Consider the following 15,280-nt stretch of genomic DNA (forward strand, 5'->3'; position numbering starts at 1 on the left):
TTCCATAACGTTAACAACATACAAAGTTCCTCTCCATAGACCTAATATGAAAATGAATATGACACATTAATGACACTGTAGTAGAAATTGTTAATTAATTAAGGGGTTCGTATTTGTTTGTCGACTGTCAAACAAATGTTTTGACTAATAATATAATAATACAATGCCAAAAATGTACACAATATTTAGCAAAATCATCTCCACAACAAGTACAATGTTGATTGAATTGATGTTTTAAATCTACTTTGTGCACAGTAAGGCTAATCGGGACTGGACCTAAAGTTTAAAGTGAGATCCGAACCACTATGAGCCTCCACCGGGTATAGAACCCGGGACACCTTCATTACAAGGCGACGACGCTCCCACTGAATGAGTCTGTGGTATCATCATCTTGCAGCAATGCAAACACGTCCAGTAAATGCTCTTGAAGCAATTGATATGTGCAGTGAAGTAATATTTCCCTGGATAACACACGTTTGCGCATATTTATGTACACTCCTGGTAACAACGACATCAAATGAGAAATCATTCTCAACTTTGAGGCGGTTAAAGACCTATCTTCGAAATGCCATTTGCGAAGAAAGATTAAATGGGTTAGCTGCTCTGAACATTCACCGGGATATAAAAGTTACTTGTGACGACATATTGTCAGAACTCGCACAGAAACCTCGATGCCTAAATTTCAGAATTTAAATTGCTGTGGTAGGCTACCTTATTTATTACTGTCTTTAAGACATCAAGTAGTCTTAATCTCTTTAATGTTGTTACAATGTTGAGTGCACATATTTTTTGTTTAAAAATTATATTTGAGCAATTAAATATAAAATATTAATAATTTGGAAATATTCAAGCAGGTGCTTTTATATGATGCAATAAAAACATGAAGCATCATCCATAGCAAATACATTGATTGCTTTCATTGGGGTAAAATCCAAGTATATTAATTATCTAATTTATTACAAGAAATTTGACCTGTGAACTGGAAAATATGTTGGATTCATAACCCCCCCCCTTACGAAAATCCTGGGCACCCGCCTGGCCTGATCTATCCTGTCCTGAAGCTTCACCACCCCCACTGTCTGTCGGATCTCCTCATTCCTTATTCTATCCCCTCTAATCTTTCCCTTCTCTCCCAGATTTCAAAAACTAACACAAAATCGTCAATTAACATAAGAGAATATGATAGTCTTTAGTTTGACACCTAAGATGGCATCGAAAATAAGCAATTGTAGCATGGAACTGATTACCACATTGTAGCTATAAAGCGAGTGACTTTTCGCATGGCCGTATTTATAGGGGGGTTTCTAGGGTTCGAACCCCCCCGAAACTTCTGACATGTAGGATTAATGGAAGTTCAGAAACCAAAATCTGTAAGTCATTTTCAAAATTCTTTTTCGAAGTATCACAAAAATACAAGGAGACAATGTTGAAACGATCGAGCTAGAATTTCCATACATTTGGAATTCTGTAACTTGAGTGAAACAGGATTTAATCTCGGAATCTCAGCCCACCCGCGACCCCTCCATTTTCACTTGATCACTTCTGATGTCCTCTTTCCAGTGTTGTTCCTGCGTCACAAGGAATATACACTGAAAATTCACTTATGATTGTTCCAAAATTCTCTTTCCAACTTTTAAATTCCCTGTCCAATAAAGGTAAAAATCCCCCTTGATAAGAGTTCAAACCTAGGATCTCCAGCTTCGTAGCGCATTATGTTCGTGATTGAGGTTACAATCCATGCACCAGGCTAAGTTCTTAAGAAAAATAACTGGTTCCACACTTTTCAAAATTCCAAAATATAAGTTTTAAGATCAAACAACAAAAACGTTACGACTAAAATTTCCATCTAACTTTTAAAGCTTTTCCTTGAAGGTATCTAAAATTTAATAACGAAGTACAATAATTGTGCACACTGTATGAAACGTAAAAAAAAAAAGCCTTGTGCTGGATATTCACTCATCTGCTGGATGGACTAAGCTCCTTCAAGGATATAATAATAATAATAATTATTATTATTATTATGGAATAAAATTTTCTTATTATGAAATTTTAATTATCATTGTATAATTATTGTTATTATTACTATTAATGCAATTATTATTACTGTTAATTCAATTATGATTGAACCCCCCCCCCCGAAAAAATTTCCTGCCTACAGCCAAGACTTTTCGGATTGTATTTCTTGTATTTGTGTAAAGAGGTTTCTTTCATAAAAGGAAAATACTTCATATAGGCGTGTTTCACCTGTCACAAAGTGTTGCATTGTGACTTTGAACAACCATGATAGAGGTAATTTCTTGTAAGCATAAGGAATTCAAGAGGTTGGGCGGGAGACACAAAAAAAAAGTGGCAGTTGGTGCAGATGTAACGAAAGCTACATGATGGATATATCCTTCCAAACTACAAATAAAACGGCTAGTGCATACTATCACACGGAACTGGATATCCAGTAGGAATGCTCTAGTTGACGCTGGACTGGCTACCCATTTGCTAGTTTTCGCCTCACACGGTACTTGTTATACCGTACTTGTCGATAGTCTTTTGTTCCCATAATGGCGGCCGCGTGAGATGTAAACAACGTATCACTTCACACTTTTAAAATACGATAACTATTCAACCGAGAGGAATATCGCTTCGTATTAAATGGTTTTAGGTAGAGAAGAATGGCGCTGATAAAATACATACTTTACAACGTTTACTGTACACGTATGGAACAATGGGAATTCTGGGAATGGCTTCATTGTTTTTCAAAGTAGTCACCCTTAAGATCTATACACTTTTGCATACGATCAAACCAATTTTGAAAGCATTTTTTCCACTCCGAAGCTGATACCTCAGAAAACGCTGTTCGGAATGCGTCAACAGCTGCTTCAGGAGACACAAATAGCTCACCACGGATCTGATTTTTCATGCGTGGGAACAAAAAGAAGTCATTAGGTGATAAATCAGGTGAGTGCGGACAATGAGTTAATTCGACATTTTTACTGGACAAAAAATCAACAGTTTGGTATGCTGAGTAGCAACTGGCGTTGTCGTGGTGTGAATAATGCGACGATTTGGGTTTGTTTTACGCAATTCATTGATGACCTCTGGCTTGTATACCATTCAGCATTTACAGTCCTTCGATTTTCTAAAGCTATTGTTGCCACATGTCCGGTATAACCGAAGAAACAAGCAATCATTTGCTTGGCAGCACTCCTCGAACGAACAACTTTTGTTTGTTTCTGCTCACTTTGAAACACCCAAACAGGGCCGGATGATGGTGGGTGCTATTGATGCTGCAGCATTAGGCCCAGATGAAAATAGAGGAGAATTTTCCGAAAGCTGAACAGTTTTCTTTTGCTAAATTAACCTGAAAATAAATCTTAGAATGAAATTTGGAGCCCCAATTTCGGACGCCTAGACACAGCGTTACTTATTATACAGTTACTATTATTCTTTGCGCTGTGACGTAACTATAACGTCGTTGTGTTTATTGTTCACCGAAGATTTCAAACATCAGGCCCAATTTCGTCTTAATCCGGCCCTGCACAAAAACAGTGGATTGCTGTTTAGTTTCGGGTTCGTATGAATAGATCCAAGTTTCGTCCCCTGTAACGATATAGTTAACCAAATTTGACTTGCCTGGGTAAATTTTTTGAGCATTTCTTTACGCCAATTTACACGAACCTGTTTTTGAGCTTCGGTCAAGTTGTGTGGGATCCAACGGCTTGAAAGTTTCCGTACGTTCAGATGACCATGCAAAATCGTATGTATTCCTTTCATGTCAATGTTCAAGGTTGCCTGAATCTCCCGGTATGTCACATGCCGATCTCTCTCAATCATTTCACGCACAGCATCAACATTACTGGCAATAACAGACGTGGATGGACTACCTTCACGAAATTCATCATTGAGAAATGTGCCACCACGCTGGAATTCGGAAAACCAATTGTCAATTGTACATAGTCCTATTGTATGGTACTTCATCCCCAAGAGCCAAATGAAGTCGCTCGATGCATTGTTTCGGTGTTAAACTACATTTGAAATCATAAAAAAATCATTGCCCGAAAGTGTTCACGAGAAATTTCCATTTCTCACAGGAAACTACTTCTTCAAACTGCTGTGAAAAATAGACGAATAGGCTTAAACAAACAATCAAAGATGATTTAAACATAAAAAAGGTCTATTCTTCAGATTTTTATAACAGCGGAACACTAGCGCCACTGTTGGTGGTAGTTTGCAGAAACTTTTCCAGCAACCCTCATGTTACATTAAATTGCAAGTTTAATTTCATCTTAACCTTATAAATTATGTCGGAACATGATAGATAAATACAATGCTGTGAAACTAAGAATTTTAATAAGAGATCGTCAACAACATTAAAGATATCGGAACTCAAAAGAAGCCTTAAAATTTGCACAGCACTTGTAAACGTCATTTGCAATTTTCACAATTTAAGTGCTTTATTGTTGTGAATCCGGTAAAGAATAATGCATATTAATTCCAAGCGACAGTACTTTTATTTGTATAGTTCTTATTAATAACTGACTCTTTTTTTCACGTGATATCATACTTTTCCACGTGGCTAGTAAATATGGTCCTTTGTTATACAGGGTGTCCCATGTAACTTGACAAATCGAAATATCGCGAGAAATATGCATCGAACGAAAAAAAATGTTCCATATGAAAGTATTATAGTATTGTGGGGCAAGTCACTTACGCTACGATTAATCCACCCCGTCACCCCTGCGGGGGGGGGGGTAAGGTGCAACCTTGAAATGTTAAATGGGAACCCTATTTTTTATTGCAGATTGGAATTCCACGCCCGAAAATACATAGGTTTTGTCCGACACATTTTGTTCCATTCGTGATAGATACGAGGATAATCCCAAAAGTAAGGTCTCTAATTTATTTATATATATATACAAAGAAACGTTTATTGTCAATAATATTTACATCATTTTAAAGCTTGAACATTTATCTGTTTTTCTACGTAATTGCCATTTCGGTCGATGCATTTTTGTAAGCGCTGCGGCAGGTTTTGTATGCCCATGTCATACCAGCTCGCCGCCATGTCGTTGAGGAAGCGTCAAACCTCTTCCTTCACCTCTCCGTCTTTGCTGAAGCGCGTTCCGACCAAATGTTATTTCAACTGGGGAAACAGGTGGTAGTCACTGGGTGCCAAGTCCGGACTATAGGGTGGGGGAGTGATGATGTCCCATTCAAACTGTTGCAGGAGAGCGACGGTTTGACGGGCGACGTGGGGTCGAGCGTTGCCGTGGAGAATGCGTGCGCCCTTGCTCAACATTCCTCTTCTCCGGTTCTGAATCGCCCGCCTGAGTTTTTTCAGTTTCTCACAATAACTGTCAGCGTTTATTGTGGTCCCAGAAGCCTTGAAGTCGACCAACAATACCCCCTTTCGATCCCAAAACACAGTTGCCATGACTGTGTTTGTTTGAATTTTCGCGGCTTTGGCGAAGAGGAATGCCGCCACTCACGTGATTGTTGTATGGTCTCGGGTGTGAAGTGGAACGCCCAGGTTTCGTCACCCGTGACGATCGAATCCAAAAAACTGTCCTTTTCGTCTGCATAGCGGCGAATAAATTTGCGGGAAGAGTCAACTCATTGCCGTTTGCGTTCTTCAGTGAGCATTCGCGGGACCCATCGTGCACACACCTTCCGGTATTGGATCTTTTCCGTCAACATCTTATGAATGGTGCTTCGGGACGAAACCTCAGGAACTAACGTCCAGAGTGATCCGCCGATCTTCACGCATGGTTTGCTCAACCTTCGCGACTGTCTCGTCGGAAATTGACGGTCTCCCGCTTCTTTCTTCGTCATGAATTTCAGTACGACCAGCTGCAAACTCCCTAAACCACTCTTTTTTTTTTAAAAAAATTTAAATTTTTTTTTGACTCCTCGTTTCGACCGTACGAGCCCTCGAAAACTGAATATTATCCTGCTTATATATGCAAACCAAACCGCAGATTCAGAATTACCAGGAATGAACTGGTGTTGTAATTAATATACACAAAATTCATGATTTATCTGAGGAATTCGCATGTTCCAGGTTTGACTCTCGAACTGGGCATGACTGTTACCTTGTGAGTGGCATTTCATTCAACTGGAAATTGTTACATGGGAGGATGTTTGCTCGAGACTTTGGGGACAGCTAGGGGGATGCTTCTATTGTTAATGTTAGTGTTGCTCACGAGACGAGGCATGTTCCGTCTCGTCTCATAAAAGGAGATGGGACAAGTGAATGTTTTCGAAATGAGATGGGACAGAAGAAAAAGTTCGTCTCGTATCGTGGCAGGTTGAGTGATACTTAGATTGTGCTTGTTGGTGGTGGTGGTAGTGTGTGTGTGTGGGGGGGGGGGGTGTCCTCCTGCACCCCGACTTCGAATACCGCTTGTAGTCATTCTTCTTCATTGTAGCGATTAGCCAAAAGTGGAAAGAAATGTGATGTTAGAGAAGATACATACTAAATTAACCATGCGCTCTCATCGTTGCGGTTAAACAAAGTGACGGAAAAGCGACGTAAAAGTAGGCTAAATACAAAAATTTCCAATATATATATTAACTGAAGAAAACTGTCATTTACTGAAGGAAATTTAAAAACTCCCCGTACCTTTTTATACCGTATCACCTCTTATATTGCAGAAATTGGCGTGTAAACCAGAGTGTTATCTTAAAATTTGCGAAGAGAATATTATGACGAAAATAATTGTAATTCCAGAAAAGGCATTCCTATAACATTAAGTTCTTGCTAGTCAGAACCAACCTATGTATTCGCAATGAACAAGGCTGTTCACGTGTTCAGCCATTGACTGTTACAAGGTTTGCTTTGTCACCCTAATGGGAAAACCCTCTACCGAGTGGCTGAATTATAGCAAATACTGCTATACTGCTAGGGCATAATTCATCTCGAAGAAATGGAGCACAGATTTTTGCACTGGAAGTTACAAGATACTTGTTTTACACAGTAACAAGTGACTTTGCTGTCGCTTCCGCGGCTCATGCTAAGTTGACGGGACGAGCAGAAGCCCTGCCTGCACGCATTTCTAAGTGATGACGTCAGAGGACCTCGTGTCTGTGGAGAGGACGTTTTCAAATCCGTGACATAAAAGGTGAATTTCAGCGGTGTTTGAAGGCGTGTTTCTCGAGAACCAAGACAAATATCGCCGAGATATTTTGCACATCTCATGTTTGTGTCATTATCTGTAACATGAATGGATTTAAAACGTTTTTCATGTCAAAGTGGAAATGTCCATTGCCGGTGGATTTCTGCCGACGTCCGCTTCTGAGCGTACAATCTCATTACTGCACGTACAACCTCGCAGTCGCAGTCGCAGTAGACTGTATTAGTATTAAAGCTGCCATCTTTTCAGTAGCACTGTCTTAAAACAACTGCCTTTACAGCGCTGCGACTGCACCAGATTAGAACCACAGACCACCTCTTCCTGCGTTCAGACGCGCGTCGCGCTCTGACCACTAGCACCGCGTACGGACGCCATCGAATCTTACTTTCTGGACGCGCCTCGTATATCACAGCTATATTTTTCAAAGATTGAGATATTAGGAAGGGGAAGGACAGAAATTGAACAACATTTAAAATATATAAACTTCTCTGCGGGAGGAAGGGGGTTTGGTTGGTTACGCCACTGCGCACACGTCTCATTTCTCTCGGTAGTCGCGAACTTGCATATTACAAGCTATCATTCTGACGTCATAGTTGAACATGAGTTGCTGCACTTTTTATTTTTTGTTGATTGATTGATTTAGTTTATTTTACTTCGCGGTTTGTGCCTCTTGGCTAATTTGCGAAGATGGGAATGAGTGATGAAATGATTAAGTTGATGAATGGACATTCACAAACAACCAAGCCCGAGAGGGATTCGAACTAGGGACCCTTGGCGTCGCAGCGCGATGTGCTAACCACTCGGTTACAGGATCCAGCTCTTTGTTGTTGAATTGCGTACAATTAATTGTTTTTGTGACGCCAACCCATATAGCCATATTTTTAAAACATCTCAGTTGAAGCTGGCTCATCAATAAACCATCACCACGTATAATTACCCACATAATAGGAACGAGGAACATGGTTGGGTTGGGGCAGGTCGACCACAATTACTTCATTTCCCGGCGACGAAATTGGGATATTGTTTTCATTCAATCTATCACAGGCTGCTGCAATGAATCGCTAATGAGATACGAAAGGAGACCTACATAATGTGACGCTCGTAAAACGAAATTAATATCAACCAATCGACAACGCATGAAAAAATATTTTTAAAAAAGCGTATGGAGAGGAATGACAATGGTGTGTAGAGTGACATCCGTCTGTCGTGACGTCATTTAGAAATGAAAATGGTATTCAGGCCGTGTCCGAAAGGTGCAAGACCGTACTTGAAACAAACATCCTTCAGTTTTGAAGCCTTGGACTGGAAGCGACATCTTTGGACTTGCACTTCGACTGCAGCGCCAAACAGGGGTGCCCATCCCACTCCTCCCCAAAAAGTAGAACATTCTTTATGCCGAATTATTTACTCAAATTATTTTGGTCAGACAAAATTTGCGGAACAATATAATAGAGACATATTTAAGCAATATATGTTTAGTTTATGTGCTTTAGGCTTTCATGTTTGCTAACATGAAACCCTCCCTGCCTTGGAAAGTCTTCCAATCTAGGCAGCCTTCCTGTCTCCTTTCTACATTTCTTTAATCCTCTCCTCCTGCAGTCTTGTATGACCCTTTCTTTTATAGTTTGTTCTTCGTCTGTTCCACAGATCTCCTCATATCTGTTCTCTTTCAGGTCTTTATACTTCCTCTCGTACCATTCTATTTCCATCACCACAATGGCTCCTTCTTTATCTGCCTGCTCTACCACCACATCATTTCTTGGCTTGATTTTCTTCATGCCTTTCCCTTCTTTTTGACTCAAATTATCTACTTTTCCCTGCTTTTCCATTTCTTTCTTCAGTATGGCTGCTGTTCTCCTTCTAATCTTGTCTCTTTCTGGTTCTTCTTTTATATGGAGCACTGCTTCTTCCTCAATGTCATATATAACTTCTTCATAGCCTACATTTCTTTCTTTAACTTTGAAACCTCTTCCTAGTTTTAAAGAAGCTTCCTGTTGTTTTGATAGGTATACATTCCCTATTACCACAACTCTTCTTCTGCTGACCTCCTCCTCTTCCTCTTCTCTTCTTTCCATCCTATCCCTCTCCTTTCTTCTTCAACTTTATTTTTATTTTCTCTCTAAACTTCTCCTGCAAGCTTTTCATTACGTAAAATGTATATTCTCTCGTAAAAATGGTGAGACCATCTTCAATAGATTTTTCAATTCTTGTCAGGTCCTTCTTTATTATTTTTATCTCCTTTCTTCTTGCCCTTATTTAATTCCATATAAGTTCTTTTTCCATTTTCTGAACCAATATCTTCCCTCTCCTGGTGTTGCAAACCCCTCCCTTCTTACTTATTTTTAATCCTTTCGGCGCTGTGCCTCTCTCCAAGCATTTTCTCAGAAATTCCTCTTGTTCCCCTTTGTGTATTTCTGTCCTCTTCCAGTCCTTCCAGTTGTTAATTTTCCTCATCAGCCTCGGAAAATGTCCAATTATAACACCATTAAGCCTTGTTTCCATGATATGAAAAACTCAATATGCTGACCAAGGCAGAAAAATTTATTTTATTTTAAAACATAAACTAAACATAACGTTTCAACCTTCTAGCAAGGTCTTCATCAGACTCTGTACCCAGTACAAATTACTAGGTACAAAACAGGTAGATATATATACACAGAAATTACTCCCCTCCAGACAAGATTATTAGAAAGTTGTTTTCTCTCTAGAATTCCACCTGCTGCTCGTATTTTGGCTGCAGCTGACGTCACACACTCTCTTTCTATTCCTTCTATATTCTAAGGAAAGATCGAAAGAATGAGAAAAAATTAAAGACATAGAGGAAGAGAGAAATATAGCAAAATGGGGTAAGAGAGGAGAGAGAGAAAGAGAGACAGAGAGAGAGAGAGAGAATCGGAGAAAGAAAGAGAAAAAATAAGAAATATAGGAAAAAGAAATATGAAAAGAAATATAAAAACTAGATGATAGAAATAGAGAGAAACAAATGAACAAAGAAGGAAATAAGGTGACAGAGAGAGACGAAAGATAGAGAATGGCAGGAAGCGTAAATGAAAGAGATAGAGAAAAATTGTAGATATGGATTATTTCAAGCCCTCCTTTCTTTATCTTACCGGCCCTTTTGCTTGTTCTTACCTGTAATGTTTCTCCTTCCACACAAGGGTGGCCCCAGAATTTTTTCTCAAGGGGGCAGAGTCATAGAAATGTATTATTATTATTATTATTATTGCTATTATTTTTGTTATTATTATTATCATTATTACTACTATTTTTTTAATTACCTACATTCATAATTTGCATATTTTGTATATCTACAGGGTGGGCGGAAAGTAACTCCCTATTTTTAACTTTTTTGTACACATGTAGTTTATTGTATACCATTATCGTCCCTCAAGTTACAACTCAATGTGTGCTGCAGTATTTTCTAAACACTGTCTTAAACGAACATGTACGTTTGCTACGACCTTCCGCAAGAACTCAGCAGGAACACCACTTATGACCTCACGGATCTTATTCTCAAGTTCACCAAGTGTTTGAGGTTTGCTGCGATACACTTCTTCCTTAGCCCAACCCCAAAAAAAATCACATGGGGTGAGGTCTGGACTTCGAGTTGGCCATTCTGTGGGTCCGCGGCGACCTATCCAGCGCCCTGCGAAGCGCTCATGAAGCCATTGTCTAACAGTCAAGGCGTAATGGGGGGGGAGCTTCATCTTGCATAAATAACAGTTCATGTGCCTCGTCCCATTCAGAAATTGTAGGCCATACAACATTTCCAGGTATCTTTCAGCGTTCATGGTGTCTCTCAACAGATAGGGTCCAATAATGCGAGAAGTTAATCCACACCACCCTGTCACTTTCGGCTTGCCCTGCATTTTTTCAATTGTCTCTTTGGGATAAATTTCTGACCAATAATGGCTATTATGACGATTGGATTGGATTGATTTAGTGTTTTAAGTCCACTTTATGCACAGTAAGGCTAATCGGGACTGGACCTACAGTTTAAAGTGGGATCCGAACCACTTGTGCCTCCACCGGGTATCGAACCCGGGACCCCTTGATTACAAGGCGACGACGCTACCACTCCGCCATCGGGGAGGCCGGCTATTATGACGATTAACGAATTATCAAATCTTGATGCAATTTTGGCTCTCTCTCTTCAATGCTCAATCGTATTGTCATCTCTATCTTCAAGGGCACTTCAAAGGAACTTCAAAGGCTTCAGAGGATGTGGAAAAAATATGCAACAAATGGCATACTTTAGTCTGTAAAACAAGATAACTTTCATTGCAATATGTACATAACTTCAATAAAAATACAAAATTAAAAATAGGGAGTTACTTTCCGCCCACCCTGTATATACAATTTGCATAACGGTAAACTTAACATATTAATTCATGTAGGACAAAAAGCTGTTTTTTATAGTTAGTTTATTACTTATTGATTATAATGAATGTAAAATAGACTGTAAACTTAAATGTAACCCTACTGAAAAATAATAATAATAATAGTTGCTGTAACTTACGGTCTGTAAGTCACGGAAAACAATACTTTTTGTTCTAAAATATCTCTACAATTTCACCATTCAAATTACATTAACGTTTTCCAGAAATCTCAGGGGGGCAAGTACCCCCGGGCCCTCCCTGCGGGCGCCCTTGCTTCCACACTTCTTCGACGGTGCCTCGAAAGTGGATTATTGACTTCACAAAGAGATCAAACATAAGACATTTTCCCCCTGTTCCTAGGTTCATAGGACAATGCAGAAATGCAGAAAATGAATGGGTAATTCGTAATTGGCCTTGCCAGGGGATTTTGCCATTAATTCAATGCATCATCTGTTATTAACATACGGTTTATTACTTCCCGTTTATATTTAGTCGGTAGGGCGTCTATTACTACGTCTCCCGGACTCGGGTTCGATTCCTGGGCTAGTTGATCTAAGGTTGCAATTTTCCGGCCTTGTTCCCGCATAAAACGGCTCTGGGGCTCGTCCAGTCTCAAATCAATGGAAACATTCAGTGTAAAATACAGGAATCCGGTCATGTTTGTGTATTCTACAAATTAATCCAAAGATTAAAGCCTTCAACATTCTCAAAATTAGAGTTTTGTGCGAGAGGCCACACAACATGAGCTTTATGGCTAAACTTTCCCCTAACTGTTAAAATGTTTTCTTGATTGTGCTTCATATTCACTCATCTGGTGGTTAAACTATAAAAGTCTCCCATTTATATAATAATAAATTTGAAATAAAATTGGTTTATTTTTGCTAGTTTATAATCGTAATTCTTTTTTTTACTGGTATTCCTAGTATATAAATAAACGTTATGAATCGCCTGAAGCACTCTACAAAAATGTCTGTCAACGGTGTACAGTGGGATCCATTAGTATTATCGTGCAAATTGTCCATCACCATGTTCGTGCACTTTATTTGACCCAATAAGAGCTTCAAGAATTAAATGAAATCTCAAAACAAGCTGTTGACAACTTCTGCACCCGCATACATAAAAATCCATCGATTGAAAACATAGGATGTAAGAGAAAAGTTAATGAAAATAGTCATGGACAATTTGCACGGTAATATACTCATGGATCCTTCTGTACATACTCAAATTTTGTTTCTCTGAGTAGTCAATTCGTATGCTAGAATCTTTTCATGGAATGAAGTACAACACATTTTCCTCGGTAACGCAAGAAAACATTGTGCAGTTTTGTTGTTATCTTGATATGTGACTCGTTCCAAGTACAATATGTGTTCGCCTGTGCTTTGCAGAACATAAAGTTTCCCCTCAATGATCGATTGTATCTCCTACATGGCGCCAAACTGCTTGCTTACCGCTGAGTTCTTGCAAGCAGAGGAACATTTGTACGCCAGTAACTTGGAAGACGAGCAAGATAAACACTGCGAACTCAATGTAAAGGTTGCTCGAAGGGTGGGGACATGTTTATGCACGCGCGCTTGCACATTTGTATCGGACGCACTGAACCATTACGTTTCAATGTACTCACCTTAGGTGGTTATTTATGCGAGCGATTTCAACGCTTGATTGCTGTTGTGCTTGAACGTCACTGTCAGTGTTGCCAGTTTTGTTCGTTACAAACTTATGAGCGTTTTTTTTAGCTGCATGTAGCTATTGCGTCTCTTTGACCTTACGTTGTGCATCATTGTTTGGAAGCACGTTGATAATTTTATACGAAACGTTATTCCTCTCGGTTGAATAGTTATCGGCTTTTAAAAATGTGAAGTGATACAATGTTTACATCTCACGCGGCCACCAAATCAACTTCACTCGTGACCAGGGTTGGCATGTTTAAAACAAAAGTGTTTAAAACACTTTGTTTTAAACGTTTAAAACACACGGCTTTGTTTTTTTACAAATGTTTTAAACGTTTAAAACAATGTGTTTTAAACATGTTTTTTTACAAGTGTTTAAAACACATTTTGGTGGTAGATATTTTATAGTCTGTGATATTTTTTTTTGTTTGGCAACCCTATTTTTCATTTAATCTGTGTCAATTAATCCGTGCTTTGCAGGTCTCACTTATCGCACAACATTTGAGCAACCTTTTGTTGTGACGTCACGGGAGAAAGTTTTTTAATTTTAGGCTAAATGCCTATGTTGTTAGGTTAGGCAGGCTAGCTATGTATGCACAAGGTAGCAAAATCGTTGCACGACAAGAAAGACCCGTTCTTTACTGTAGAAATCGAAACCTCTCAGTTCCTTGTTTCGTATCGTCCTGTAAGTTTGAGACTGGTGGAAGCTTGAAATGGAAACTAATTATCTAGATACACAATGCGTGATTTTGATCATGACGTGATTTTTTTTTCTTTTGCGATACGATTCATTGGTCTGTATAACTGAATGAAGCGCAGATGCTTACTTTTGGTAACAAAATTTTGTACTTTGAAAGATAAATTCATCTGGAGAATCTATTATGACACTGCAGGTTGTTTTCTGCCATATAAACTGTTCAGGCAGCAGGAAATATTTCACCTTGATTTTTTCAGGACGAGGATAGTAATTCTATAATATTTAGTTTCTTGAAATTTAGATGAATATAAATCCTAACCTACTTCAGTAGTGGCGGAAAAAGGGGACCTATTACCCACAACTTTTGTCCCTGCAGACACGGGCGCCGACTTGTCAAAATTATTGGGGGGGGCTCTGATCACTGAAATAAATTAATGAATGACTCACTCTCTCCCTTTTTTAAGTTTTGGCCTCAGTGTTCGGAATCTCATAAAAGCTAGGGGTGTGCGGGATCCCGAAAAGTCAGGACCGGGATCGGGAAAAAAATTTCCCGTTCCGATCCGGACTTCGGGAAATGATTTCCCGAATTTTCGGGATCCCGTGCAGTCGGGAAATACCGAATGCTCATTTGAAAATGTCGTTATTTCTCGACGTTTTCTGCATTGTCAATTTCTGGAACTTACCGTAAATGGTTAGTTTTTAATCCAGAAATCACTTAAAGTGAAAATGACGTGTAAAAAAGGTAAAAAGGTAAAGTGTACCCCTGTGCTTAGCACCACGCCATGAAGGCGTATAGGGGGTGTGGGGGTAACGCCCCACACTTTCTTGATCCGGTCGTGAGTGGGGGTGATGTGATCAGCATCACGCCCCTGACCGCCTTTACCCCCCAGGGTTTCCCCCAGGTACCCATGTTATTCGACGCTGGGTGGGCGCCGGGGCCGCTTCCAACGTTAGAAAAGTTCCCGGATTTGAACCGGCCGGGGATCGAACCCGGGACCTTGAGCATGGTAGTCAGACGCGTTACCGACTGAGCCACACGTCATTCGAGATTTTCAGAGCTTCGGGAAATTTTGAACATATCATTTTTTATTCACAGTTCGAATGCAGAATATTAATTGTCCACGGATGGATATGTCACAAGTTTCGTCAACCGTTAAACATAATAGCAAAATATTCCCGACTTTTATTATCTGCTACCACGGAGCGTAAAAAAGATCTCCCTAATATATCAATGATCTCGTTCTGAATGTCATGCGATAGTCATTTGTAGCCCGAACGTCCCATCCACTCCCCTAGTTCATGCACATCGTCTTTTGAAACTCTTGTTTAGTAAAAATTTTAACAATACTCATAATTACATACTTAGTATATACTAGTAATAAATCATGGGTTTTGCTGTCTCTGGTCATAGCC

This window comes from Lepisma saccharinum, chromosome 20, assembly GCF_977018435.1.
Source record: "Lepisma saccharinum chromosome 20, izLepSacc3.1, whole genome shotgun sequence".
Lineage (NCBI taxonomy): Eukaryota > Metazoa > Arthropoda > Insecta > Zygentoma > Lepismatidae > Lepisma > Lepisma saccharinum.